Here is a 9120-nt window from a genome sequence, read left to right as displayed (position 1 = left end):
AAATAAAAAAACAGACAGTTTGGGTTTAAATTCGAATACAGATGCAGATATTTGGGATATTTGGGTACAGATACAGATCGTGTCATTGCTTTACACCCCTACTATGGGTTAATTCTTCAAAACGTCCAGCATGCTGTTTTTATTTCATCAAGATGATTTGTATAACAGCCTGAGTGTGTGTACTTCACGTTGGTCTGTATACATTAACTAACCACTGTCCATCAAAACTCATCAGTGGTAAGACCATTGCTTGGATTTGTGAACTACTGGCAGCCGGTGGTGTATAAACCCACATGTTTAGCCTGCTGAAAACAAATATTTGAGTTCGGAGGTCTGCGTGAGGGCGTGCTGACTCAGACTCGGAGAGAACTCAGCCCCAGCGCGACGTACGAGGAGGAGTTACGAGCTGTAACAAATCTTCCCGAGCATCTGTTCATCTGCTCTGCCACGGGCTCTTAAGACGTACACACACACAGTCATATTTCATCATCAGCTGTCAGTCTTCTACACCTCTCTGGTATGCTGTGTGTGTATGTGAGAGAGAGAGAGAGAGAGAGAAGCGAAAAATTGGACAGAGAGGTTATGAAATGAGCTGATACTGTATTTGTAACTTAGTGCATGTTTGACCACAATGAGGCCCAGTGAGACAGAAAAAGAGAGCAATAGATGGGGATGGAACGACATCTGACAGGTGATGGACACTCTGGTTGGTGGAGTGATTTACAGAGTGATCGATGCAGCCATAAATCCCAAGGCACTGCGGTTTGGCCATGCAGAACGTCCAGCTTTTCGGAGTGTGAGTGATCTGGTGTGAAAGCGCTACCCCACTCCAGCAACAGCCTATCAATCACTACCGACTAGAGCCCTGAAACCATACACACACACACGCACACACTATATCTGACACTCATGCCAGGCTCAGGTATCTACCACACACTCCGCATGCCATATTATACCTAAAAAGATCATCATCGTCGTCGTCATGATCATCAGTGCTGGAGGAATTTAAATGCTGACATTGCCACAAATATGGCACCGACACTGACTGAGATCTGTTCGCTGCTTAGTATTAATATCCAACTGACCCAGGCCATATCTTTTGATTTTATTGCAATAAACAGAATATGGAGACATAGAAATCTAGAGCTAGAGAACAAGAATTGGATTGAGAGGAGTAGTTACTGGTATGGTTAATGTTTATTGGTATTTTAAATAAAATCTGTTTAAAAAACCCAGTATCTCATAATCAACTAGTTAAAAAATAAATCGTTAAAAATGTACCCAAGATTAATGGAAATAGACACACAAGAACCATTTTTTCCCAATGCTTGAGGATCTATCTGTTCTGCAAAAGTGGGAATTTAAATAAGAGATCATGTTACAGCGATTAAAATTCATTTTATATTTACAAAGATAATTATGCTTTTATTTCACCATATTATCGCTCAGGACAGAATGACCTCAGCATCATCTTCACAAAATACCAGGGGTTTTTATTTATTTATTATTTTTGTGTACACTGTAAAACCGGATAAGTTCGTTTAACTCAAAAAAAAATTTTGAGGAAACTAATTACGTGAAAAATTTTAAGATGATAAATCAATTTCTTTAAGCCAAATACACTTAAATATAACACGTTTGAGTTACTTTTTTTGTGTGTATTTGGCTTAAAGTAATTGATTTATCAATTAGTTTCCTCAAATTTTTTGAGTTAAATGAACTATCCGGTGTTAGAGTGTAAAATAAAGCAAAAATAATATAGATATACAGTAATATAATGTTAATATAATAGTATTGGTCCAATACTAAAATTATTAAGAATTTTAAAAGGGTTAATTTCACACAAAACAGGACATACGAGTTTTTTTTAAAAAAAAATCCAAGCAGTCTCTCTTGATAAATGGTTAAATGTTTATTTTCTAGCCACTTTTATATAAGATTATATAAAATGTTTTTTTGTGTGTGTGTTTTTTTTTTTTTTTTTGTATTCTCACATGCTTTATATTTCATTCCTACTGAAACGCACACTGAAATAAATGTGACAAGTTTTTCATGTAAACACACAGCTGCTTGTTAGTGAAGTGTCCAGATGGAGGGGTGTTGATGTTGTAGATAAGTGTTGGTGCTCGGGGAACCTGAGCAGGCTGCGTTAATACCTGCTGGTATTTACTATAGGCAGGTGCTCTCTCTCAGAATCAGCACATCTCTATAAATAGAGCAGGACTTAGTGCCTGTCTCAGCATCCCACAGTCCAGTGAAGTACACGGCATATAAACAGCAGCCAGCTAGCAAACTATAATGACGCACTTGCAAAAAAAAAAAAAAAAAAAAAAAAAAAAAATGTAATTTCCTTATCAGGGTAAAATATCTTCAGCACAACCTGATTCTTGACATATAAGAATTTCATGTCTGAAATGGTCTTATTTTATTGCCAAAATTGTTTTCCCTTATTTGAAGCATTTATTTCTAAGAAGCAAAATTCACTGCCAGTAGAATACGATCATGGTTCCCCAAGTGTGCCAAATTCTTACTGTGAGTGATCGACAGCATGACTTTCCACATGATGTCATGTGGGCTAAATGACTAGAAGCAGACTACTGGAAAATAAAGACTTTATGCTGGAGCAGTGGCTGAAGTTATAGGCATAACATACAAGAGAAAGCTAGAGAGCTGAAAAAACCCCATAATTGGCCATGTTCTCTGGGTGGGAGGGATGGAGTTACTCTCTCCGCTGTCAATCACGGCAACACCAGCCAATCGCAGGCGGCTCATGTATGTGGAAGAGGGTGGCTAAAACTTTCCTCTGAGTTTATTCAGCTGCCCTGTGATGTAGCATGAGCAGCAGTTCAAAATGTCATGGTGGCTAGAAGGCTAGCCCTCATCCTTCTCGGGTATGTTAGGGGACAGCTGGCTCGTTGATGGGAATTGGCAACTAGACTAGAATTGGCAACAACTAGGACTAGAGTTGGATTGAGAGGAGTAGTTGCATGGCTAATGTTAGAGGTAGAAGACTAATACATGGAAATTAGGGATAATTTGAGGTGGGTAAAGTATTTAAAGGCTTACTGTAGTAAAAATACTGTTTACCGCTAAAGGATGTATTCATTCATTCCTTCCTTCATTCATTCATCTGCACATTTTTGGTCAGGATTGAGGGGGATCCGGAGTCTATCTTCAGAACACTGGGTGGGAGTCAGGAATTCACCCTGGATCAGATGACATGCCATCACAAAGCACCATGCACACACATTCACACTCTCACTCATACCTAGGGACAATTTAGAGCAGCTAATGCACCTACTGACATGTTTTTGGGAGGCAGGAGGAAACCAGACAACCCAGAGGAAACTCACAAGGGCATAGGGAGAACATTCACATAAACTCCACATAGAGAGAAACCTGAGCTTAGGGTTGAACCTAAATGCTATGAGGTGGCAAGATTTGGGAATGTTACTCTCTCTGGCAGGAAAATGCTATTACGAGATGTTCGTGAAAGAGCATTTCATGACCATGCGGATTAACCTGAAGGACGTCAGAAGCAAGTAATACGCATTCAAGCAGAATTCCCGAACACTGAGATTGAGATCAGATCCATGTAAGATAACATGGTTCTCCCTTCTCATGCATTTTCCTTCCTGAAAGACTCACAACATTGTGAATTCTGTACGAAACACAGTATTTTGTGAGTGAATTCTATGTAAATTAAAACCCTTCCATTGCTTTAATAAGGAAATTGACAGCATTGTTGAAATGGGCTGAACATTAAATTAGTGACCTGAATTTAAAAATGTTGCAGTCGCAGTCTATTATTAAAACTGAATGCAGGTTATAATTAAGTAAAAAAAATAAAAAAAAAGTGCTACAATGATTCTCGGAGCTGCTTCCACAGTGGCAGCCATTTATCCTTAATTGAATGATTGTGCACCACTGTGGTGATTGTGCAAAAAGGATACAGAGTTTTCGAATATTGATAGAATAATTATTGTCTTTCAGAACAGAGGGCTGTGGTTTGTCCGGACCAGTTTTGTTATGTACACACAATCAACACTGAGATTCATCCTCAATAGATGGATGATGGTGTGCCTGGATATTTATTCTGTATTTGTAAGTGCAAATTGCTTCCTAAATGTGTAAATTTACGTACCATACGGACGTGAAACGATTTTGTATGTAATCAGTACACACACTACAAGCGAACGTAAATAATGAAGTATACAGTTCACACAAGTCCTAAACATAGATGAAGAGAACCCAATTAAACAAATGAGACAATAATACTATACTTAGTCATTTATTTATTGAGGGAAATGATCCAATGTGACATATCTGTGAGCGGCAAAAGTATGTGAAATTTTGATTTCAGTATCTGGTGTGATCCCCTTGTGCAGCAAAAACTCCAACTAAACATTTCCAGTAGCTGTTGATCAATCCCGCACATCGTCTCGGAGGGTTTTCGACAACCTGTCTTCTCAGAAATCTGGTTGTAGCCGTTGATAGCTTTCTTTTTCTGCCCCGTCCAGGAATGTAAACAGTTGGGAAACAAATCGGAGGTGTGTCAATACAGTATATTAGATCTGTGCATTAGGTCTTAAAGTGACAGCAGTCTAATAAACCTGCTGCTGTCTGTGTCATTAATGTTCATCAAACAACAAAAGACGAAGAAAATCCCTCACTCACTCATTTAACCGAATAACTTCAGTAAATTTAATAAGAATCAATGTATGCAGCTTCATACAGTGACGTCTATTTTATTTCACGTTTAATTACTTTATTCAATTTCCGTAGTATCACTTACTTGAATACTACTGGTAGACCTACCTGAGAAAACGTATCGTTATCGTGAAATAAGATTGTAGTCATATCGCCCGTCTCTAAACGTTAACGTTTGGTGACTCCAGTCTTGAATTTCACGTAAAATGTGAAATGTACTTAGTAATGTAGTAAATATCATAAACCCCGCTGATAGGGATTTGTATTTATTTAAGGAATTAAAATGAAAAAAAAGGTACAACAACAGAGCTGTGTTCAGAAAGGAGTGTGTTGTGATTTACAGACAGATTAAAAGCAGTAATAAAGCATGAAGCTTGTTGTTATGACATGCTGCTAAATGTAGCTCTGCTCTGTACTCTCTCTCTCTCTCTCTCTCTCTCTCTCTCTCTCTCTCAGACTATATAACTGTGGGGGAGAGGCATCAAATCATTGAAATGTTAACTCGAACTGGAGGACACAATATAGCATGAAACAATAACAGAACAGGTTCATTTTTATTTTCATCCACTTGTAATATAATAAAAGTTCTACATATACCTCTATATCCCTTTTGTTTCTTTGAAACCATTTTTGATAGGAAACCTATTGAGGTGCTGATGACTTGAAATAGTCAAATTAAATGGTAATGGTAAGATGTAATAGTGGTATTTTTTGTTACATTTATGTTGCTATTTACGTTTGTGAAGGTTAAAATATTAATTTAACAGCTCAGTGTTGAGTTCACAATTGCAAGTTCAAATATTTTTTTTCAATTTAATTACTCGACCGGACTCGACTCGGACTCTGCCATTAAGAACTCGGACTTTAGTCCAACTCGGCCCTTTTGGACTTGAACTTGAACTCGGACTCCATTGGTTAAGGACTTGGTCTCGACTCGAACTCGACAAAGCTGGACATCATACCCAACACTATTGTGTGTGTGTGTGTGTGTGTGTGTGTGTGTGTGTGTTTGTGTGTCCAAGAGCATGTTACCTCTGAGTCACTGCATCTTTTCAAACTGTTGCTCAAGCTGCATCACAAGGCAGCGTAACAACCTCAGAGGAAAGTTATATCTGCCCTCTTCCACATAGCTAAGCTCACAAATGTCTAGTGTTTCTGTGACTGACAGGGCAGAGAGAATAACACTATCCGTCCCATCGCTCTTGGACTCCCAGCTGTGGCATTGCCAAGATTTCAACGCAATTTCTGGACAATAAGCTGAATGCTTTTCTGTTGCACCACTCAGATGACCAAGTGTGTTGCTTTTAACCTCCCCTTAAGTATGAAGAACACCCAACCATATATGAATGTTTTTTTTATTTCAGCTTAAACAGTAATCAGGCTTTAATTCTCATATACACGAGATGTATCATTATGCTGATTGTTCTGTGAGAAATATTTCTGGATATTGTCCATTGCAGGTGATAGCAGGGACAATAGGAGTGGCAGAAAATATATGTCTTTGTTTTCCTTCCATATTAGCATCGAGCTGTCAGTCAAAACGCTGCACTTGGGGGGGAAAGGAAATTCCAGTGATTTGTAAACCATGACACAGAGCCACATGGCCATCAGCTACTGTTTACAGCTCTCAGAGAAACAGCACCAGATGTTATTTATCAGTACAGATCCGGTGGCCATGAGCTCATCTCCGTATATGTAGGGTCTAAATAAACATCCGTGGGTTTCAAAATATGTCAGTAGGTAAACATTAAGTATTCAAAGTTGTCTATTTATGGAGCCATTAATTTTGATCTTAATGTTCAGCCTGGCTATTTCTGAGAACCATGTTGAGTGTGTTAAACAGATGTTACACAATAAATATAATGCAAATATCGCAAATTCTTCATTTGAAGAACATCTGTGTAAGAATAAAATATTCATGCTGTGACGCGCAAAGAAGTGATGTTTTCCGTATTATAGCACATTCCTCTTACACCACAACAATTTGCCAGCAATTACATTGTTTTAATTAATTAAAGAACAACACACCATAACTTATATCCGTTTATAGTTACATTTCATGTTGTGGTACGTCCACGAAACATCCTGTTATCCCTAACTAACGGTTATAAACATTTGTTTGCTCACGAGCCTCACTTTTTTTTCTCTCTCTTCTAGTTAATTAGGAAAAAAAAATTGACCATGTCAATAATACTTCATTGTTAAATAACGGCACATTTTCATGTGTTTATTATTACTCTTAGGTACAGGGCCTAGGTAGCTAGGAATTCTGGGTATCCTTAAATAATCATGGCATGAAGGTTGTGTCTTTAGCAACCATGACAACTAGCATACTAGTAGTGAAACTGAGCTAGATAGCTACACTGAAAAAAGGCATATGTGGTATATGTAAGAGAAAATATTATGTACAGTGCTGTGAAAAGTATTTTGTGTGTATCTCATACTAAACTGTTTCAGAAATGAAAACAAAATATATGATGAAACAAAGGCAACCCGAGAAAACACAAAATACAGATTTTAAATGATAATGTTATTTATTGAAGCAAAAAATTATCCAATATCAACTGGGTCTGTGTGAAAATGTATTTGCCCCAATAGTTACTAATTCCCCAAATCTATGAATCTGCATTCATAATGTCATTCAGCTGGGCGAGACACAACCAGGCCTGATTACTGCAAAGTGTGATGGTGTGGGGATGCTTTGCTGCTTCAGGGCCTGGGCAATTTGCAATAATTGGGGGAAACATGAATTCTGCTCTCTACCTTAAGGAGAATGTCCGGTCTTCAGTCTGTAAGTTGAAGCTGAAGCACAACTGGATTATGCCTAGTCCTAGAAGTAAGTGAAAGACTGATCTCCAGTTATTGGAAGCCTTTGTTTGCAGTTATTGCTGCTAAAGGTGGCACAACCAGATATTAAGCTTAAGGGGGCGATTCGTTTTTCACATGGGTGATAGGTGTTGGATCACTATTTCACTTCAATTTAACATGTAAAATCGAATCAAACATGATTTCATTGCTTGTACTAAATTTAATTTAAACATATATTTAATCTACTAGTTTGAATTATGTAGAGTGAATGCGATCAATTCACATAATTGATCCAATAACATTGTAATTAGACTACATTGTGAGGATGTTGGCATTGACAGGGTCCTGGCTTTGAATATTCATGATCAAATCATGTTGGGTGTATGAAAACAAATCGTGTTCATGTAACTCAATTCATTCCTGTGGAACCACTGTACACACTTGAATGAAAGTAAATTCAACTTTTTTTCAGGGTAGCCGACTTGGTATTTAACAGAGTTGTCTAAGTCACAAGCACGAGACGCCTGCTACTAGCTGTTTCACTGAACATACTCACACTTGCCACTCTCTCGTTTTTCCTTCTGTTTTCAATATTCAGATTTATGGGTTTGCTTTAACCAGCATTTACGCTATAAAAAAAAATTAATATTGTTTTCAACAAATTCTGTAAAACATCTCATCTGCTCTATTCCCCTTAGCACCTCGGTATGTCTTGTAAAATTAAATGGTTATCATCATTAAATAAACTTATCTGCTCCTGTAGAAGGAATTAGTCTGTTCTGTTTTTACTCAGCAGTCTGTCATTACACAGATTTATTAGGTAGCAGATGATTACTGCCTCCTGTATGACATACAGAAGCCTATGTGCTCGATATAAATCACCTGCAGAAACCCACTGTTCCGGAACTGGCAGCCATGCGCTCCCAGTTAATGTCTTTTTGTTCTGATTAAGATTTTCCATGTGCTAGTTTCATCTGGGAAGAAATTAAACGTGTGTTTCTTTATGACATGCTTGTGCGTTTGGGACAATGTAGCCTATAAATGCAGCTGAAGCAGGTTTTAATGCTCAGGGATAAGATGGTGGGTCCTCGTTTGGCATCCATCAGAGATTGATAGAACCCTGTATCGGAAATCTGATTCTTTTGCTTTCATGCGTGTTGCCAAGGGAATAAAATATTTGGTTACAGGACAGTAATTAACAACAGTGTGGTGTGATGTGGCTTGAAATTAAACAGAGTTTACCAACACAAAGTTGATTCATTTCCCAGCACAACATGAAGTGTATTCCTCTTAGTCACATTATATATATATAATGTATGTATATATGCATATAATATACACAACCAGTCAAAAGTTAGGAGACACTCAAGTGAAATGTTTCTTATAATCTTAAAAAGCTTTTGATCTGAAGGTGTGGTTAAATGTTTGAAATCGGTGTTGTAGACAAAACTATATTTGTGCCGACATATTCATTTCTTTCATCAGAAAACTAACATATTATTTACAAAGCAATCTTATTTTAAATGGATGACTCGAGCGAAATATTCCCAAAAGCAGCCGATAAGAGTCCAGTGTAGGTGTGAACTCCTTTAATACAGTTTA

Source organism: Ictalurus punctatus, chromosome 1, assembly GCF_001660625.3.
Source record: "Ictalurus punctatus breed USDA103 chromosome 1, Coco_2.0, whole genome shotgun sequence".
NCBI classification, from domain to species: Eukaryota; Metazoa; Chordata; class Actinopteri; order Siluriformes; family Ictaluridae; genus Ictalurus; species Ictalurus punctatus.
Note: the sequence above shows the minus strand (reverse complement) of the source record.